A 20,502-nucleotide genomic window follows, 5' to 3' on the forward strand; every position below is an offset into this window, starting at 1 on the left:
CAAATTATCTACAACTTTGTTATTGACCATTTTTACAGCAAACATCATCCCTATCATGCAACTTATCAAACTACAGAATCTATCCGGAATCCTTTTAAATTTGCATTTTAAAGCAACAATACTTCTACTTCATGTAATCACTCAAAGTTTGACAACATAAAGCCTACCAACAGTTTAAGCATACCAAATACATTCATGACAATATAATGGTGAAGCCCAAACTATTTATTTAAATGCCTTTATTATTTTATTTAGATATTTAGGTTAAATAATAAACATATAACAGATATAATTCATAAATTCTCAAAAATTTACAGTGCTTTACTAAGGTTACTAAAAGACTACTGTAAAAGTTTCATGCCATTTTATATAGTAACACATTCTATACAAAAATGACAAGATAGAAAGGCTTAAAGTAGCGTAAATAGAAAACCCTAGTGAAAAGTGTCAAGAAACAGATTTCCTATTTTTCTTATCATCCTTATGGTACTAGGATATCCCCCAACAAATTTCAGGAATAAAGGATTCACAATTAATTTATAAAAATTCATACAAGGATTCACTATTTATAAAAGAAAAATCTATAACTACAAATCTACACATGCACTGATCCTCAGATTTTTACCAGAGCTCATACATGACAAGAATAGCTTACCACAAAAATTTCATAATTTTTTGAGCACAGGAACTCTAGATATAAAATAAACAAGTTTGCATGCATTCAAAAACACATTTCAAATCCCCATTTAAATCTCCCAAAATTTCTACTGTAAATGTCAAGAATACATTTTTCCTAAATACTACACTTCCTAAGGAACATAACCAAATTTATTTCACAATTTTTGAAGCTACCAAACTAGAGATATAAAAATCACAAAACAATTCAAGATCTAGAATATTTGAACTAGATTTAGAATAAAGGGTCGCTGACAGTAGGGACCCACGCGTCAGTTGGACCCACGCGTCAGCGACGCGAAAACAGAGCAGCGGCGCTTGCACAAGCTTGCGCGGCCACGGCTCATCGACGGTGAGTTCGCCAACGGTGAGGCCTTCACGACATGACCCCCACGACCTCCCGCACCTACTGGTACAACAAAAAGGACCGATCATTGAAGCTAGGTACTACGGCAGCGGCTATGGCGGCGCGAAGGTGCGGCATCGACGGTGAGACACCGGTGGAAGCCACGGCGACTCAATCAAATGCTACGCCGAGCATCTACGGGCTACGGGAAACCTAGCGCATCAACTAGCATGGCGAGAGGTGGACGGTGGCGGCGTGACCACGATGACGGGGTTGGCGGCGGAGCTCCGGCGAGGCGGTGTGCGGGGCTGGAGCTCACCGAGCTTGAACAGCGGGCACTGGCTGGCGCGGGGAGTCGCTGGGAAGGCGGTGATGCAGTTGTGGTGATGGAGAAGCGGCTAGGCGCGGCTTGTGCCATCAACGACGATGGCGGCGTTGCGGTGCCGAGGCTGCAGCTGCTGCGGGCGCTTGCGAACGGTGAAGGAGAGCCGAGAATGAGAAACTGAGGGCACGGACAGGAGCGGGCGGGTGCTGGGGTGATAACGTCGGGCTCAGGCGCGTCGTGGCCTATGCAGTTAGGGCAATGGCAACGCACGGCCACCGCAGGACTCCATGCGGCGTGCGGACACTGACGCCGGTCGGCCACTGCGCCGAGCGATTCAGTTCGTTTAGACTCGTGACATGATGCCTGACAGCAGGTTTTCACGGTGATTTATCTGCTAAACTGAAGCTCCATCGTGCAATCGACCTAAACAAAATTTGTAGACCCATGTACCAGCTTCAATTGTTCTTAAAGGATCATGCTCTAATTCTCAACCAATAACGAGTAATGTCATCACCAAGATGGGTTTGTCAGGCTGTCAGTCGAACAAAGACTTAGAAAATTTCATAAGTGTTGAAATGTTGGTTTTGCTGATTCTTGGGAGACCAATTCAAGCATGTTAGAAGTTAAATCAGTCAATGACCCAAAAATAAAAGTTGTTCCTTATAGCAAATACTACAACTTTGCTTTAGTGATCTCCTCCATGCAAGGTCTCTAACACCTAGTTCAAATTTGGTCAAACATGTCACCTTTAAATGATGATACACTTCAAATCATGGCTTAATGACCTAATTACCCCTAACCATGAATATCAAAGTTGTTCATAATGATACTCTAAACATGTTTAAGCAATTTGCAAGGTCATTCAATCATTTCATGTATTAGTCACTCATAGAGCTATTTAGTGTAATCACATGAAATATGACTTAAGGCTTGATCATGGGAAATGACATTCATGAACTATGTTCCATTTGCTAACCTAAGTATTGCCAATATATTTTTGTGACTCAAATCAACCATCTACATGTATACACTCATGATCATATGCATATACACATGGAGACATGAAATAATGAGAAAAGTTGCATATGTTCAAAGAAACATGCGATAACAAGCAAATGTTGCAGATGTTTCAATCCAATGTTTCAATTGTAAATGCCTGTTTATGAATGCTTGATGATCATGCTCATGTTATGCAAGTCAAGTTATGCAAGGCTAACACCCAAGGTGTTACATTAGTTAGAGGTTCAAGGGAGGTTTATCTAAGACCATCAAGATATAGAAGAAGCTTTTAAGTTTGCTTGGATCAAGAGACCTTAGCTAAGTATTGAAAGGAGTAACGAAAAAAGGTTGAAGTGAAACCTATGTATTAGGTTTGCCAAATCAGGACAAGAACTTTATATCCACTATGATGCACCCTATCAAGATGTGGGATGTGTCCTTATGCAAGAAAGCATGAGATGGAACATCTGAAGTATGATCTGGAGTCATCCATTGTGGAGCATGGAGGTACTATCTACTTGGGCATAAAAGTGACATTTAGGAGGATCACAAGAATCTATAGGACATCTTCACTAAGATGGTTTTGAGCTTATGATATCCTCATTGGAATGAAATTAGTTATGACTTGGAAAAGTGCTATCACTTTGAGGAGCAAAGTCATGGCCGATGCCCTTAGCAACGGAGAATTATGCTAAGAAGGTTTGGGTGACACCAAGGACTAAGAATTGTATTCCAAGTTTGAGCAAATTGACCGGAATCATTAATGTTTTCAAGTTGGTAGTAGAATCTACTTTAGACCAAGAAAGTAAGGAAGCTCTGTTGAAAGGTGAATATTTTAAGAAAAAGAATTGATATTATGGTCTAAAAAGAAAAAAATGGCCTAGTGATTGGAGTTACCTGAGTATTGTTTGGAGTACCTTTTAGAATCTTGGAATCAGTTTGACAAGTTACTTGGACTAAGGTTAACAGGTATGCAAAGTAAAGTGAGATCCTTATCAAGACGATGGAACTACACAAGGAAGTAAAGAAGAATTCAAAGACGAAGTATCCCTATCTCCTAGTCGATGTCTTTCAAATCTCGAGGACGAGATTCATCTTAAGGGGGTAGAATTGTGACACCCTAAAATTTGATTCTTTTGAAATAGAGCAAAAAGATCTAATTTTGAATTATTGTGCTCTTGAAATATAGGATAAAGGATATTTTTCATTATATTAAAATTTAACATAAGGGTTAGCAACATTTTTGTGCATTCATACCATCGCATTTTGTTTATTGAGATGAGTGGTTTGATCCAAATTCAAATTTATTTAAAATGTTTTTAGAAAATGGGTTTGAAAATAGAATTCAGGAAAAAAAAGAAAATTTTAAAATAAAAGAATTTAAAAGTTGTAAAATTTATGTTGGAAAACTTACCAAAATTTCTCATTTTTATTTAAATTGAAAAGTGTATTTTGAATCATATTCGAATTTGATTTGGTTTACATTTGAATTTTGTTTTGAAAATAAATAGAAAAGGATTTGGAAAATAGAAAACTTCTCTCCTCCCCTCTCTCCATTTTGGCCTGCATGGCCCAACTTGCTCCTTCCCTCCGGTCTGTTCCTGCATAGCCTCGCAGCAGCCCAGCCGCTCTCTCCCACCTTAGCTCCCCTCTAGGCTGGCTCACTCCTACTTCCCCTCTCCGCCACCAAAGCCGTAGCCCAGCACCCTAAGCCTGAGCGCAGATGCGCCCTTCCCTCTCTGTTTGGCTGACAGCCTGGCCTTCGCCTTGTGCCACTGCCACGTCAGGCCCGCTTCTCTGCGCCATCCCCTACCTCCCGTGCCAGGAGCAGACTCTACCCCGATGAAGTCCTATCGCCGCACGTGTCGTCCCGGGACTTGGCATGCTCCCCACGCCTAGCGCCCCTATAAAACCGAGCCGCCGCCTCCGCCTTACTCCCTTATAATGCCACCTCAAGCCCTAGTGCCCTCCTATCGTGTTTTGGATCTCTCCGACATGAGGTCAAAGCCACTGTCATCACGCCTGATGATGAAAGTCACTGCGCCGTCTCCAAGCGCTTGCCACTCTTCGGTACCAGGTGACGAAGCTTTGTAGCCTAGCCTTTTGCTCTCTCTTGCTCTCCATGCCCTGTTAACCACCATCGAACCTTCACAGGGATCCACTGTCTACTCCAATGAGTCCTTCTTCATCTTCGTGTCGTCCTCATCCGCGATTTAGCCCCTAGGTGAGTTCGCCATGCCCCTCTCTCTCTCGGTGCCTTCCCCATGTCGTAACATGGCCCGTAGGCGTTTCCCCATGCACGTCGGTGAGCTCCTCACCACCGTTAATGGCCACCACCATGCCAGAGTCACTGTGCCAACCGAAGAAATCCTCCCAACCCTCAGTAGTCGTCCATCTTTGATTCAACAGTCCAGATTAGAAGATACCCCTTCGTAGTCAATTTTGCTAAAGAGTCCTCCAAGTATTTAAGTATATAACCTGCCATACATGAAGATCACAATAGGCGTTACAACAATCGCGAACGCCGGCATAATGATCGGCCAGAGGGATCAAGGTCTAAACAACCACGTTGCCACCGACTGGAAAACTTCATCAACAACATAGAGCAACCATGCGCTAAGCGCAATTTTAATGCTACCTACAAAAAGCACCTTGATGGTCCGTGCCCAATTTACAAGAACAACAAGCACACCATGTGGCAATGCTATAGCATGGCCAAAGCTTTCCGCGATGAATAGCAAAAATAGAAGACGCACAAGGATGATGAGTCTGATGACGACAAGGAGGAGCGTCCTAAGGATGCATGACTTGCTTTTCAAGATGCCAACAAGATGGTCGCCATAATCTTTAGAAGATGCGCTGCCTCCGAGAGCAAATGCCAGCAGAAGTTCACCGCTTGGCAGGTTATGTCGATCACCAAGTACGACATGGTCACCGATCCCAAATATTTGGACTGGTCGGAGCATCCTATCACATTCAGTAGGGCCAACCAGTGGGCAGATATCCCATACCCTAGGCATTTCCCACTTGTGCTGGATCCAACCATCTGCAATGTGCGGTTCAACAAGGTCCTCATTGATGGTGGGAGTGCGATCAACATCCTCTTTACTAGAGCCCTAACTGAGTTAGGACTCACGAAGGATGATCTCATTCCTATTGGTTCTCCATTCTAGGGTATTGTACCTGGCAGAGCGTACCAACCTTTGGGGCAGATCACCTTGCTAGTCCAGTTTGGCACCGCCAACCACTTCCATACTAAGTACGTGAACTTCTTTGTGGTATACTTCAACACCGCCTACCACGCCATCCTTGGCCGACCAGCTCTCACCAAGTTCATAGTCATGCCCCATTATGTCTATCTGGTGTTGAAGATTCCAACAGAGCAGGGCATCCTCACCCTGCGCGCCAACATCTCCACCGCCTACAACTATGAAAGAGAAGGACTCACCATCGCCGAAGCAATGGACATCTCAGCCAGAATGGAGGCTTGCATCGCTGACTCCAAGAAGGTCCATACATCATCAAGGTTGTGACCCAACAAGGGTCATATAAGGCTCTGTGATCAAGACGGCATTGACATCCCTAATTCCTAGCACATCGAACACCTCAGGTGATTCTATCCTTGAGACATTCTACAAAAGATATGTACCTTTTTATGTATATATGCATTTCAATAATGTTTTTATCCGTGATGTTTTCTCCATTTGTTTTCCATAATTTTTGTCCAAATGACTTTTCTCCATGCTAAGCATCTTTAAGATGACGCATACTATCACCATTCAAATCGTACTACGCCCTTGCCATAGTCGGACACGCTCAAGGGCTTCGCCTCCCCACGCAAATTGACTCCGCTAGGCTCTGATTATGCCTGTTTGCCTATGGCTCCGCATAGCCGCTCGAGCCACCGAGCCGCAGAGCCGCTCGAGCCACTAAGCCACTCGAGCCGCCGAGCCACCAAGGGAGCTACCAAAGGAGTTGCCTGAGTCATAAGATAGCCACGTCGCGCCACGATGATGACCACCGCAAAGAATGGCGTTATAACGACCGCGACTGCCGTCATGACGACAGGCCAGAAAGCTCAAGGGCAGGGCAATTTCATCGCCGCCGATCAGTCACATTCTCATTTGCGTTATCCAGAAGTAGCCCTGTCCTCGACTTAGCACCTAAATGTGCACGAGCAGCAGCGCTCTGCATCATGGGCGATCGGCAACGGCTCCTCAGTGATGCCTATGCTCCTAAGCATGCACAAGAGCTAAGTTCTTTATGGTTCAATGGGCTTAAAAGCATACTGAATGGCTGGGTTAGTTTTCGTCGGGTTATCTCTCCATGTTCTCTAATTTCACCATGGTATAGTGCTAAGCACTCTCCATGTTCTCCAATTTTGCCATGGTATAGTGCTAAGCACTCTCCATGTTCTCCTTGTTCTCCACAGCATAGTGCTAAGCACTCTCCAAATTTTACCATGGTCAAGTGCTAAGCACTCTCCATGTTCTCCAAATTTCACCACGTTCTCCAAATTTTACCATGGTGTAGTGCTAAGCACTCTCCATGTTCTCCAAATTTTGCCATGTTCTCCAATTTCGCTAGGGTATAGTGCTAAGCACTCTCCATGTTCTCCATGCCATAGTGCTAAGCACTCTCCAAATTTTGCCATGGTCAAGTGCTAAGCACTCTCCATGTTCTCCAAATTTCGCCACGTTCTCCAAATTTTGCCATGGTATAGTGCTAAGCACTCTCCACATTCTCCAATTTCATCATGGTATAGTGCTAAGCACTCTCCATGTTCTCCAATTTCACCACGGTATAGTGCTAAGCACTTTCCACGTTCTCCAAATTTCGCCACGTTCTCCAATTTCACCACGGTATAGTGCTAAGCACTCTCCACGTTCTCCAATTTTACCATGGTATAGTGCTAAGCATTCTCCATGTTCTCCAAGTTCTCCAATGGTAAAGTGTTAAGCACTCTCCGTGTTCTCCATGACATAGTGCTAAGCACTCCAAATTTTGCCACGGTCAAGTGCTAAGCACTCTCCAAATTTTGCCATGGTCAAGTGCTAAGCACTGTCCATGTTCTCTAATGGTAAAGTGCTTAGCACTCTCCATTTTTTCTCCATTTTTAAGTGCTCAGCACTCTCCAAATTTTACTCCAATGTCCAGTGCTAAGCACGGGGATTTTGTCCTTTTTACTTGTTTCCTTGATCCTGCTACAAGATGCTGCTCTATCTTACAGCAGGCTCGGGGACTAAGTGTGTACACTTCACCTAGCGGTGAGTGTACTGTTTTTCTTCTTACTAGTCTTTAGCTAAGGTGGGGACTGGTTGTGTGCTCAGCTAAGCTAGGACTCAGTTATTCTAACTAAGTGATCGTTGTAATTTTTTGATCCTGACACCAGATGCATTCTTCATCTACTATTAGGCTCAGGGACTACAAGGTATACATTGCACCTTGTGGTGCATGTATCAATACTAACATCCTCTTTGACTAAGTCATAGATGATGATCATCTAACTTCGCCTACGAAGCCTAAGTGTGTACACTTCACCTAAGGTCGATGTTTTCGACAAGCTCTACCACTGCTTTCTTTACCGTTCAACTGGTCAGACCACTAGGTTCATGGACTTCCTCACCGACCAGTTGGTTGGACTGTTCGGTGATTACTTCTACTCAGCGCTCACTTCATTGCCGATCAGTTGGTTGGGATGATCGGTGCTCGATTCTTCGCCAACCAACTGGTCAGATTGTCCATCGTTTCATCGTCAGCCATGCTGGGTGCTCACTAGCTAAGCTGGGGACTCCCTGGTGTTCGGATTCTTCATGCAAGTGTCACTAGCTAAGCTAGGGACTCCTCAGTGTTCGGTAGTGTTTAGATTCCTCATGCAAGAGTCGTTGGCTAAGCTGGGGACTCCCTTGATGGTCAGATCTTGCTATGTCTCATCAGTGTGCTATCAGCTTGCTCCATGCTGTTTGGATCAGGGTGTTGATCTTGGGTAGCATGTTTGGGTCTTGATACGCACATGTCAGATGATGTCGACAAGCTTTCATATTTATTTTCTTTGACCCTACTATAAGATTCATTCTTCATCTTCCAGCAGGCTTGGGGACTAAGTGGCTACACTTTACCTGGCGGTGAATGTAGTGCTCTTTTCTTGATTTACCCTCCTTATTGACTAAAACTTGGATGATTCCTCGCAAATGGAGTCTAAGTGGCTACACTTCGCCTAAGGTGGAGAATTTTCAAATTTTTATCTTGAGCCCCTTACATCCTTCTAGCAAGCCTTACTTGGCTAAGTCTGAGATCTGCGTACCAGTTAAACCGATCGGCTTTGACTTTTACCGCTTAATTCACCAGTTAAACTGGTTGGCTTCGACTTCCACCACTCGGATCACTGGTTAAACTGATCGGCTTCATGTCAAACTGCTCGGACCTGCTCAAGACGGCGTTGCTCAGTGGATACAAGGCACTCAAGGACTAGCTATGGGGGGTATAACCCTAGGTACCCATGGCAATGAACATGGGCTGCACCACCAGGGCAGGTCCAGCCCATAAGATCAAGGCCTATGGTGCTTGGCTTTGGTCGGCGTGCACTACAAGGCAATCAGAAGATATCTTGGCGATGAAGGAAGATCTATTCGGATATGATAGATATCGTATTCCTAGTAAATACTAACCATATAGCCAAATAGATCTAGACCTAAACTGACCTATAACCCTACCCTCTAGACTATATAAGGCGGGTAGGCCCCCTCCTCAAATTTTTTATATTCAATACAATACACCAAAGACACATGACGTAGGGTATTACGTCGATCAGATGGCCTAAACCTGTCTAAATTGTTGTCTCTATGCTTGTGTAACCATCCAATTCCTATCACATGCACCTCCACCGATTCATCTACTACCATTGGTATACCTCTTGGTAGATTGCCGACTAGATTTCATCGACAGTGCACTATCATGATGTGGTTGACTTGCTTCATTCTTTGATCAATGCTTGCATGAGAGAACTATTTGGAATACCACTTGAATTTCCATGACTAGCTCTCTTTTGGATGTTGCTTGCTTTTCTTGATCAACCCTTTTGATTGCTTTAACTAAGCATCTCAAATGCTCCTTGGATCACCACTTCTATGTTAGCCTTCCAAGTACCACACTTGGTTTTACCTACACATAGGCGGCAACCCCCTACACTAGGGAGAAGTGACCTCTCTCCAAAGAACCATTCTAGGTACTCACTTGAATTGACATTGTTTAATTGATCCAAGTGATGGACTTAACTTGTTAAGTAACCATGAATCCTTCTTTAAATACTTTTCTTTTTACTTGTTTAAGTCCTTTTCTTTCTACTAAATGATCTCCAATGGTCACTAGAACTTAAACTTCATCTTTATCTTGAGCTTGGTCTTGATCTTCAATTTGAGTACCAAATATGTGCCAAGTACACTCCACAATCAAATGGCCTTGTACTCTTTGCTTGTCATGCTTATAGATCATCTCAAAACCAAACTTAAGTACCTCAAACATTTATAAACATGATTCCAACTTGAGGACCTTTCAATCAAAGTGACTCTTATTCAATCCAATAAATGTCACATTTCTGGCAGATTCTGTACTCTTCAAAAAAATCTATATCTCCCAATGTACAGATCCAAATAACATGAAATTTGGTGAAGATGTGGTTGACTAAGTAATATAGCAGCTGTAAAATTTGGGCTCCATTTGACTTCTAGATTGCTACCAGATTTCAATTCTTCCACCACTGCTACATGCTGAAAACTACTGCACTATGGCTGACAAGATCCACTCCAAAACCGAAGCATCTCTTATCTAATTCTCATGAAATTTGTACATAATCTTATACAATAAGTCTAGAGCATGTACACCAATTTTTATGCCAATCCAATAAGTTTTGGTCACTCAAACATGGCTAAGATCACAGCTCACTCAAATTTTCAATATAGGACAGATTTCAATCACTTGAGCTATATTTCATCAAATGTGAATCAAACTTGAAATTAACTTGTTTGAATACTTTCACAAGACATATATCCATTCAATCCACTCACTAAAGGTCATATTATGAATTTATCCAACACAAATCAATCCAAACTTGATTACTAAGCATTTATCCATTCAATCATCTCATAGCAAGCAACATATGCATATTTATCCAATTCAACCAAGTCATATGCACCTAAATGAAATGATCAACAAGAGATATACCTTGGTTAGCTCATGATCATCTAATTAGCAAGCTTCAACTCATATCTTTGCAAGCCATCAAATATATCAACGAATCATCCACAACTTGAATAAGACACTTGTATGTTGCAGCACATTTGAACTTCACTATCTTATCATGGTGTCGGTGTTTCGAGTAAACACCAACGAGTAAATTTCTAATATTGCGCATCTAGACCGGATGGGGTGCTAAGAGGACACAAGGTTTATACTAGTTCGGGCAGAATGTCCCTACATTTAGTTCGCTGCTGTTGCTCGTGTTACTAGCACTGAAAAGTTCGTAGTAGGGGTTACAAACGGGCGAGAGAGGGACAGGTCCCAAGTCTCTGGTGGAAAGAACGAATGGGTGCCGCAAGCTCGGTCGCTGCTCGGCTATGTGTTCGAGGTTCGATGCTAGTGGTTTTTGATGTGATGCAGTGCGATGCCCCTTAATGGGACGCCCTGCTTTCTCTTTTATAGGCCAAGGGAAAGCATGGGTTACAATAGGAGAAAAAAAGGAGAACAAGAGGGAGAGGAAGTCCTTCAGAGTCACCGGGCCTGCTGACATGGTAGGTGGTGACAGGGATAGCTCCACACCAGGTGCCTGTCCACCGATGTTGCCATGCCCTGGCATTGTTAGCGGGTCATAACATCCCACTCTATCTCGGCGGGTGGCCCAGCGAACTAGCATGCTGATTAGCAACCGTACATGGAGTAGGCAGCATAGTGACCACGCGTCTGTCACTATGGGTGATGTGAGTTCCCTAGAAAGACATGTCATGGGGACAGATCATGTTGAGATGTGACCGCTCCCTGCATGATGCTAGAAGTTTGACCTTGGGTTGTACTTTCTAGCCCATAGTGGTTGGTGGTGGCATGAGCTTCCATTAGGAGCCGTGCCTGAGGGATTGGGTCAGGTGGAGTCTGCCCTCATATGTCGAGCGAGGCAGAGACCACCCTCAGACATCGAGCGAGGTGGAGCCAGACCTCAGACATTGAGCGAGGCGGAGCTAGCCCTTAGACATCGGGCGAGGCAGAGCCTGCCCTCGGGGGTCAGGCGAGACGGAGCCCGCGGCCTCGGTGTTGGACAAGGTGGAGCCTATCCCTAGAGGTTGGGTGAGGCGGATCGCACGACCTTGGGGTCTAGTGAAGCGGAGGCCATGGCCAGAGGTCGGCGAGGCGAAGCCTACGGTCTCTATGTCGGTTGGAGCTGTAGTCGCACCTTTGACTGCCTGGATGGATTAACATATAATGATCATTAGCCCCTCCTCTTTGGGTACCCTAGTATTGGTCCTCGATAGTAGCCCCTGATCTTTTGGAGGAGTAGAATTCTCCTTTGTAGGCTTTTCTGAATGGGGGACCCTGAGGGCTTTGGCCTTCTTCTATAGCACATGACGTAAAATAGGAATGATGGTTCCCTTTCATTGAGGCCGGACACTTCGTAGGTATGGCCATGAGATTTGTTGGTTTGGAAAAGGTCTTTCTTGATTTGGGACCCGATATCCCGTTCACAGGGATCTAGCTAGGGTCAGCTTGTGATCGACTCTAGATTCTCAGTGGTCAATCCATATAGTTCTTGGGTCCGTTCGACCGGTCTCGAGGGCTCTCTGTCTTCCTTAGGAAGAAACTGTGGATCGTATTCGGCCGAGGCTCGAATGTAGGCTAGGATGCCCACAGCGTTTCTTCGCTTGGGTGCTGGTCACTAGCGGTCCCACCCCTTTCTACTTCCTTACCTTGAAGGTGCCCAGAGCGGTTATCGAACATGTCTATGGGCCAACCTTTGAGCTACTAGGCCAAATGGGCCATATAGGTGTTTTTAGATCTGTATTCCTCGCACTTGCGATGAGTCGTGACCCGTCCAGAGAGGCGAAACATCCAGCGAGTTTTCCTAGGGAACGAATAGAGATTGCGTGTGCATATCCCACAACATGACGTTGTGGTAGATCATGGCAGGCGCAGAGATCTAGGTGGGCGATTGGTTTCCTCACGCCCATAGCCCCTATAAAACCAAAGAGTTCACCCCTCAGATTTCATACCTTGCCTTCTCGCCTTTGCATCTGCAACCACCACTGCCAATCACCTAGGCTTCCTACATCCACGTCCCCGCCACCATTGAGCTTGCTTCCACCCACCCCCATCTTCCAGTGGATCCATGGTGCCGCTCTGACATTACCTTCTAGCGCATGGAGGGCCTCATCCGTCGTGGCCTTCTCCACGCATGGACCTTGGCCGAGGAGTGGCTACTGCCTAGCGAGGAGGATCTACCATCGCCACCTAACGGCTATGTGGTGTCATTTGCTCACTTCCATGAGCGTGGGATCGCTACCCCCGCCCATTAATTTCTTCGGGGGCTGCTGTATTATTACAAGATCGAGTTGCAACACCTCAATCCCAACGGGATCCAGCACATGGCGGCGTTCGTCACCCTATGCGAGGGATTCCTAGGGATCAACCCTCACTTCGATCTCTAGAGGTACTTCTTCACCATAACCCTGTAGAAGAAGAGGGAGAAAAGTGGTAGGCAGGAGCTGCACATGCTGATGGGGTGCGCTAGCATCTAGCTCCGAAACAATTGGGTCGGCGAGTACCCACCGATGTGGCTATCGACATCCAACAAAGGGTGGCACTCACAGTGGTTCTACCTCAAGAATGCCACTACCGTCGCCCTGCCAGAGTTCATCGGGCGCCTGATCGAGGAGGCCCTAGAGTCATGGAGGAAGTGGGGCATCCCAGAGAAGGACAATAAGAAGATCTAGGATCATATCGCCACCATCCACATCCTAAAGGAGAGCGGCCTAAAGGGGTTGGGTGTCATCGGGGCCTACCATGCAAGGAGGGTGGTGCCGTTGATGATGCACGTGCTCCCACTATACGCGATGGCGCCTGAGACGTCGTTCGATAGAACGGCGCTTGCCGAGGGGGCACTCTCCAACTTTGAGATCACGCAACGCATCAAGGAGGCGATGGAGCCTTTGTGGGATGACATGGGTGCCCCCCTCGACTTCGTTTATTCGGTGCCAGGGCTTCTTCTGATGCAGTTGGAGCCTAGTTACATTGTCTTCATAAGTTTCCCCTTTCTATGTCTTTTCTTCAGTTGATTTCTTGACCTCTTAATATTAACTTTGAGGGGGACGGGACCAGCCGAGGGACCTCATCTTCATGGATCACCCAGCTCCGTTGCTGAGGGATTCATCTATGAGAGCGGTGAATCACACTGAGGGTGAGCGACAGAGGAAGGCGAAGGAGGACAAAAGGAGAAAAGGCAGCGAAAGCTACAAGTGCAGGAATGGGGGGAGGACACCGACAGCAACGACGACAATGATGATGGTGACAACGACGAGGTAGCCGATGATGTCAAGTGGGGCATTCTAGAGAATGAAGATGCGCTGATAGGTAGTGTTTCACCCTTGTAGGAGTCAAGACCCTTTCCATTCCACGAAGGGGACGGTATGTCTAGGGAGCCAGTAGAGGCGGGATGTACCATCGACCTTCCTCAGGAGTCAATAGGGGCGGGCGGCTCTGCCACCGCGCCTGAGATGCCCGTGGAGGCTGGTGGCTCCACTACTGCCTCCCAAGAGTCATGGGGAGTGAGCCCCTCTAACTAGGAGCAGGGGGTGGGCTCAAAGTGGACGTGCCCTGGTAAGGCAGAGCAGAGGTCGGGGGGTCACCCTCCAAACATATATGCCGTCCGATGGCGCTAAGGTAAGTTATCAGTTCCCTTGCTTCTTCTGGTTTGGGTGGATTTCATCATGACTTATGTTTTTTGTTTCTTGCAGCGTCAGGAGGTAGCATAATCCATTGGTGCTGGTGTCAAAGAAGAGTGTCGCCCTTCAAGTGAGGCGACAGCCGTCGGCTGGTGCCATGCCTATTTTAGGCCAGAGCGGAGCCAGTGCGATCATGCCTCCGATCAGACATGTGTTGTCCATGGTGGTGCCTGTGCCCTCGGCGGGATGGGCGGACAGGGGGCGCAAGGGGTGCCTTCGGAGGTCACCGAGTGGCCAGCGATGGCGGCGACACCACTACCAATGATGGGGTGGACAAGGCTACCGACTGCACTCGTGGCGCCGACCACGGTGGATGCGACATAGTCGGTCATGACCCCACCAACATAGGTGGAGGTGGTAGTGGCTATGACAGGTGGGTTACAGCCGAGCGCTATCGTGGTGGCACCTGAGGTACCGGTGTGACCCGCGTCATCGGCAGCCCAAGCGATGGAGTCTAGCATGGGCCAAACGGAGGGGGACACGACCGAGGGGTCCTCAGACATCATAGTGCTGGGAGAGAGGTCGGTGCCCATACCGCTGACCCCTTCCATCACCGGAGGGAATGTCCTAATGGGAACATCACGGCGAGAGGGCTCGGCGATGCTTGGAGCCGGCTGGGAGCCATCCCTGGCCCTGACATCGATGGGAATGACTCGCCTGTGTGAAGCAAGCTCCTACTATAGTGGGCGAGTCTAGAGGATCCAACATCGATGGTCTTCACTCTCGATGATGCTACAAAGAGCATGGAGCAGGAGAGCCTCGACATGGGGGTCATGTCCGTGCTTGAAGCCCTAGAGCACGCCCGAGGTGCCTTGCGCGATGTTGTTGTTCCCTCTGGCTAGGTATTCGCTTGACCCTGCTTCTCACCCTTTTCTTTCTATATGTGCTTTTTTGTATCCTAACCATCATCTTCCTATAGTCCCTCATAGCTCGCAGCCGAGCAAAGTCTCGGTTCCTTCGTGATCAGAAGGAAACCTAGGACCACCTCATCGAGGGGGCATGGCTGCATGGGGAGGTGACCACTCAGCTTGTTGCCGCCTAGCAGAGGGTGGCCGAGCTAACTCCTCTCGCCAAGAGGCGGACAGTCTTCGATCGTGGGTGGCCAAGGCCCGTCGGTATGCTAATGAGGCCGAGAGGGCATTCGAGGCCCTGTCGGTGAGATCATGCTAGGACAAGGAGGAGGCCACCAAGGTCAGGAAGGAGCAGGACAAGCTGCTCTAGAAGGACGCTGAGACCTACCAGTGGATCCTCGACCTTCTGGCTGAGGTTGAGCGAGAAAGGGAGCTGAAGCTAGGGGCCAAGGAGAAGCTCATGGCCCTAGAGAAGAGGGCAAACTTGGATGCCGAGGCTGTGGCCCAGCTACGTAAGGAGCAGGATGAGCTGCTCCAGACCATGGAGAGGCTCCACTTGAAGTGTGGCATGGCTCGCGAGGAGCACAACCAGGCCTTCCAAGAGCATGACCAGGCCTACCAAGAGCACGATGACACAAAGTAGAAGGTCGGCTCCCTCTAGGCCAAGATTGAAAGCATTTTGACCTAGAAGTTGGAGGCCAAGAGCATCTCTATCGGGTTGGCCATGGACCTTGCCGAGGCAAGGAGGAATCTTTAGGTGGAGAGTGACAAGCTTGGTATCCTGAGCGCCGCCCTCAGCGTGGTCTGCGATGACCTTGAGGTGGTGCGATCAGAGGGGACTAGCTCACTCACGGCACGTGCCATCAAGATCACAGCTCGGGTGCGCCAGCTCGAGAGGAATGTGCTTCATGCTGAGGTGAACCAATCCTTCATGATTGCTCGCTCTCATTATGGGGACAACATCAACCTGGAGGCGATGAGCCATGGCTTCGCACCTAGCTATGAAGCCCATGAGCTGGAGGAGATGGAGACGGCGGTGGCTCCCCTTTCGTAGGATCTGGTGGATAGAATAGAGAGCAGAGTTCTCCCCTAGAGGGGTTAGTTAGTCAGATAGGTTGGGCAATCATTCATGTAACAAGCGGACAAGCTTCGACCCCTCTGTACTATCTAAACAAACTTATCATTTTGTTTTGTTTGATCAAATTTGTTTTTCCTCCCTTTTTATGTGTGAAAAGGGGTTAATGCATTCCGACCCTTTCATTTGTTAAGACCATAGAGCTCTAGGTATAGGACGGAAACTCTGATCATGCTAGTGAGCAAAGATGCCATAGCCACCGAGGCATAGCTCTCTCGCAGTCCAACTAGTTTTACTCAGTGTTCATTCCCACAGACCTTGCCACTAGGTTTAACATGAGGAAGGGTGTCGAGCACAGCGACTGTTTTAGAAAGGGTGTATTTATACCCTTAAAAGCCCCCAAGTGAGATCCGACCCCTTCCCATTGCTGGGGTTGGGTGTCACTAAAGATCGAGGAGAGGATAGCGAAATTAGTAGGAAAAAACATCTCTTGTTTTCGTGCGTACCCCCTCCATAGGATCTGAGCCATCGTTCCGTGGCTGCGCATTCGGTCTCTTTGTGAGTCCAACTTTCCTCAAGCCCCCATGCGTAGTAGGGGTCTGATCGAGGGTCGGCTCGTCTTTGTGATCATCGCCCCGTCCATGGTTTCTGCAACCGGAGGGGTTGAGCTAACATCACTTGCCTCAATGGCTCAAGTGACGTGCTAAGTGAGCTCACTGATGGGCCTGTTCAAGTGGAATCTAGATCCGTCATTTGTGACAGGTTGTCATAGCCCTCATGTGGCATTCTACTGCTCCTTAACCCGCCTCCCGGTAGATGCCCGAGCCATTCCGGAGAGTGGCTCCAGTGACCCGATGGCCTCCCCTCAGTGGGGATTCTGTGGGCATGGCTCAAGGTTAGGATCAAACAAGAAGATTGAGATGACCCTATTCACTTCCAAGTGGGTTGGGTGAAGGCCGCTGGGGCTCATCTATGTTTTCTCCTCTGGCTCTATTCGACGCAAGGCGGCCTCAGGCCCTTTGTGGGCTGGCCTTCAAACCCTGGTATCCCAATTTTGGGTCAGGCGGCTCGATCCCCTAAGCCCCGTGGGGGTCATTAGGGGTTGGCCAGATTTCATGCGTCACCCCATCCTCAGTTTCTACAACAGAAGGGGCTAAGCTAACGACACTTGCCTCAATGGCTCGAGTGTCGCGCTCGGTGAGCTCACTAACAGGCATGTCCGAGTGGAATCCGAGTCCATCATCCACTGATGGGGTCAGCATAGCCCTCATGTGGCATTCCACTTCTCCTTAACCCACCTCCTGGTAGATGCCCGTGTCGCTTCGAAGTGACTCAGGTGGCCCGCTAGCCTCTCCTCGATGGAGATTCTATGGGCTTGGCTCAAGGTTAGGATCAAACGAGAAAGGTCTAGATGTCCATGTTCGCTTCTAAGCAGGGTTGGGCAAGGCCGCTGAGGCTCATCTAAGTTTTTCTCCCCTGGCTCTATTTGATGTGAGGCGGCCTCGAGCCCTTTGCGGGCTGGCCTTCAAACCTCGGTCAGTTGCCGCTCATGTCGAATGAGATGACTACCACTTCATGACGTGACACAAAGCGTTGTGATGCAGCAATTGCATATGCAATGCTTGGATGTATGGGATGAATGTATGATGAATGGATGAATGAATGAATGTATGAATGAATGGATGAATGAATGTTCATGAATTGGAAAAGAAAAGTGGGGGTTGGTAAAGTTACCTCGATAGCTTGAGTGACGGGTTTAGGGAGCTCTTACCTGATATGTTCGTGTGGGGTCCAGGTCCATCGTTCATGACGGAGTCGACATAACCTGCATAAGGTATCCCACTGCCCTTTGCCCGTATCTCGGTTGTGACCCAAGCTGTCCAATCAGCCTCGGGCGACCTACTGACCTCTCCTTGATGGAGACTCCACAGGTGAGCCTCTCCAAATCCTTCCGGGGAAGGTGGAGGCTAAAGCTCAGGATGCGGGGACAAAAACTCTAATAATGCTAGTGAACAGGAACACTGTAGCCGCTGGGGCATAGATTTCTAGCGGTCCGACCAGTTTTTCTTAGAGTTTGTTTCCGCACACCTTGCTTCTAGTTTTTTAACGTGAGAAGGGGTCGGGCATAAAGAATGTCTAGCAATCAGATATTCTTGCTAGTCCCCGAGTGAGGCCCGACCCCTTGCCGTTGTTGGGGTCAGGGGCTGGATAGCAAAATAAATGTGCGTTAAAGTAAGGGTGACCCATCTCTCGAGAGCGGCTCAAATCATTCGACTAACTTGGGTGCCCCCGGCATAGGGCTTACCTCGATGGCATGAGTGATGGGTCCAGAGAGTTCTTACCGGATATGTTTGAGCAGAATCCGGGTTCGTCGTTCATGACGGGGTCGGCATAACCCATGTGGGGCATCCTATTGCTCCCTACCCTTCCCTTGGTAGCAGCTAAGCCATCCGGTCGGCTTGTATTGCCCTGCTGGGATAGAACTTACCTACAGAGATAGAGGATGAGAACATCCTGCGTAAGAATTTAGTTAGGCAGATAATCCAGGCGGTGAACTTGTAATAAATGGACAAGCTCTTAAATTTCATTATGGCCAAATAGTTTTTTAGCCCTTCTCCCCTTTTCATATAAAAGGTTAGTGCATTCTGACCCTTTCTATCATCGAGGCCGTTAAGCTTGGGGTGTGGGTGAACGAACTCTAATCATGCTAATGAGCAAAGGCGCCGTAGCCGCTAGGGCGTAGGTTTCTCATAGTCTGACTAGTTATACTCAGAGTCTGTTCCCGCAACCCTAGCTCCTAGGTCTTAACGTGAGAGGGGGTTGGACATAGAGAAACATTTGCCAGGTGGATATACTCTTAGACGTGCACCGACTCTTTCCATAGCTAAGGCCAAAAAGCCCGGGGTGCGGAGAAAAACTTTGATCACGCTGGTGAGCAAAGGCGCCATAGCCATCGGGGGTGTAGGTTTCTTGCAGTTTGACCAGTTATACTCAGGGTTTGTTTCTGCAAACCTCGCTTCTGGGTCTTAATGTGGGAGAGGGCCGGGCATAGAGAATGTCAACCGAATAGGTACGCTCTTATTAGCCCCCAAGTGAGGCCCAATCCCCTCGCCGTTGCTGGGGTCGGGCGTCACTAAAGATCGGGGAGTTCGATAGTGAAACTAATAAGAAAAAGTGTGCATTTATTAAGGGTAAAAGCGATGTAGCTGCTTGATATTCCAGGCATTGACAAAGACCTCACCGTCGATGGTTTTGAGCTTGTAGGCGCCTGGTCGGAGCACCTCCACGATGACGTATGGTCCCTCCCATGGTAGACAGAGCTTGTGGCGGTCTTTGTTGCTCTAGATGAGGCAGAGCACCAAGTCTCTGACATTGAAGGCCTAACCCCACACTCGACGGCCATGATACCGGCTCAATTCCTGTTGGTACTTGGCTGAGCGGAGGAGGGCGACGCCACGTGCTTCATCCAGTTGATCCATGGTGTCCTCGAGGGACACCTTGGCTCCCTATTCATCGTATGCCCTGACCCTCGATGCCCTGTAGTCAAGGTTGGCCGGGAGGATAGCCTCGGAACCATAGACCATGAAGAATGGAGTGTAGTCGGTGGCCTGGCTGGGGGTCATCCTCAGGGTCTAGAGCACTACAGGAAGCTCTGTAACCCATCGTGCGCCAAATTTGTTCAACCGGTTGAAGATCCTAGGCTTGAGGCCTTGTAGGACCTTGCCATTCGTGTGCTCGACCTACCCATTCGTGCAGGGGTGCGCTATGGTGGCCCAATCGACATGGATGTGGTATTCATCACAGAATCAGAGGAACTTCTTTCTATTGAACTGCATGCCATTGTCTGTGATGACGGAGTTCAGGACCCCAAAGCGATGGATGATGTTGAGGAAGAACAGCACGACTTGCTCAGACTTGATTGTGGAGATCGGCCGAGCCTCTATCCACTTTGTAAACTTGTCTACGGTGACAAGCAAGTGGGTATAGCCCCCGGGTGCTCTATTGAGAGGTCTGACCAGATCGAGCAACCAGACCACGAATGGCCATGTGATGGCGATCATCTAGAGTGCTTAGGCTGGTAGGTGGGTCTGCCGAGCATAGTACTAACACGCTTCACAGGTGCGCATGATATGCTTAGCGTCGGCCACCATGGTTGGCTAGTAGAAGCCCTATCGAAACATGTTTCCGACTAGGGTTCTAGGCATGGCATAATGACCGCAAACCCCACCATTGATATCGCTCAGCAACCG

Source organism: Miscanthus floridulus, chromosome 17 (assembly GCF_019320115.1).
Source record: "Miscanthus floridulus cultivar M001 chromosome 17, ASM1932011v1, whole genome shotgun sequence".
NCBI lineage: Eukaryota > Viridiplantae > Streptophyta > Magnoliopsida > Poales > Poaceae > Miscanthus > Miscanthus floridulus.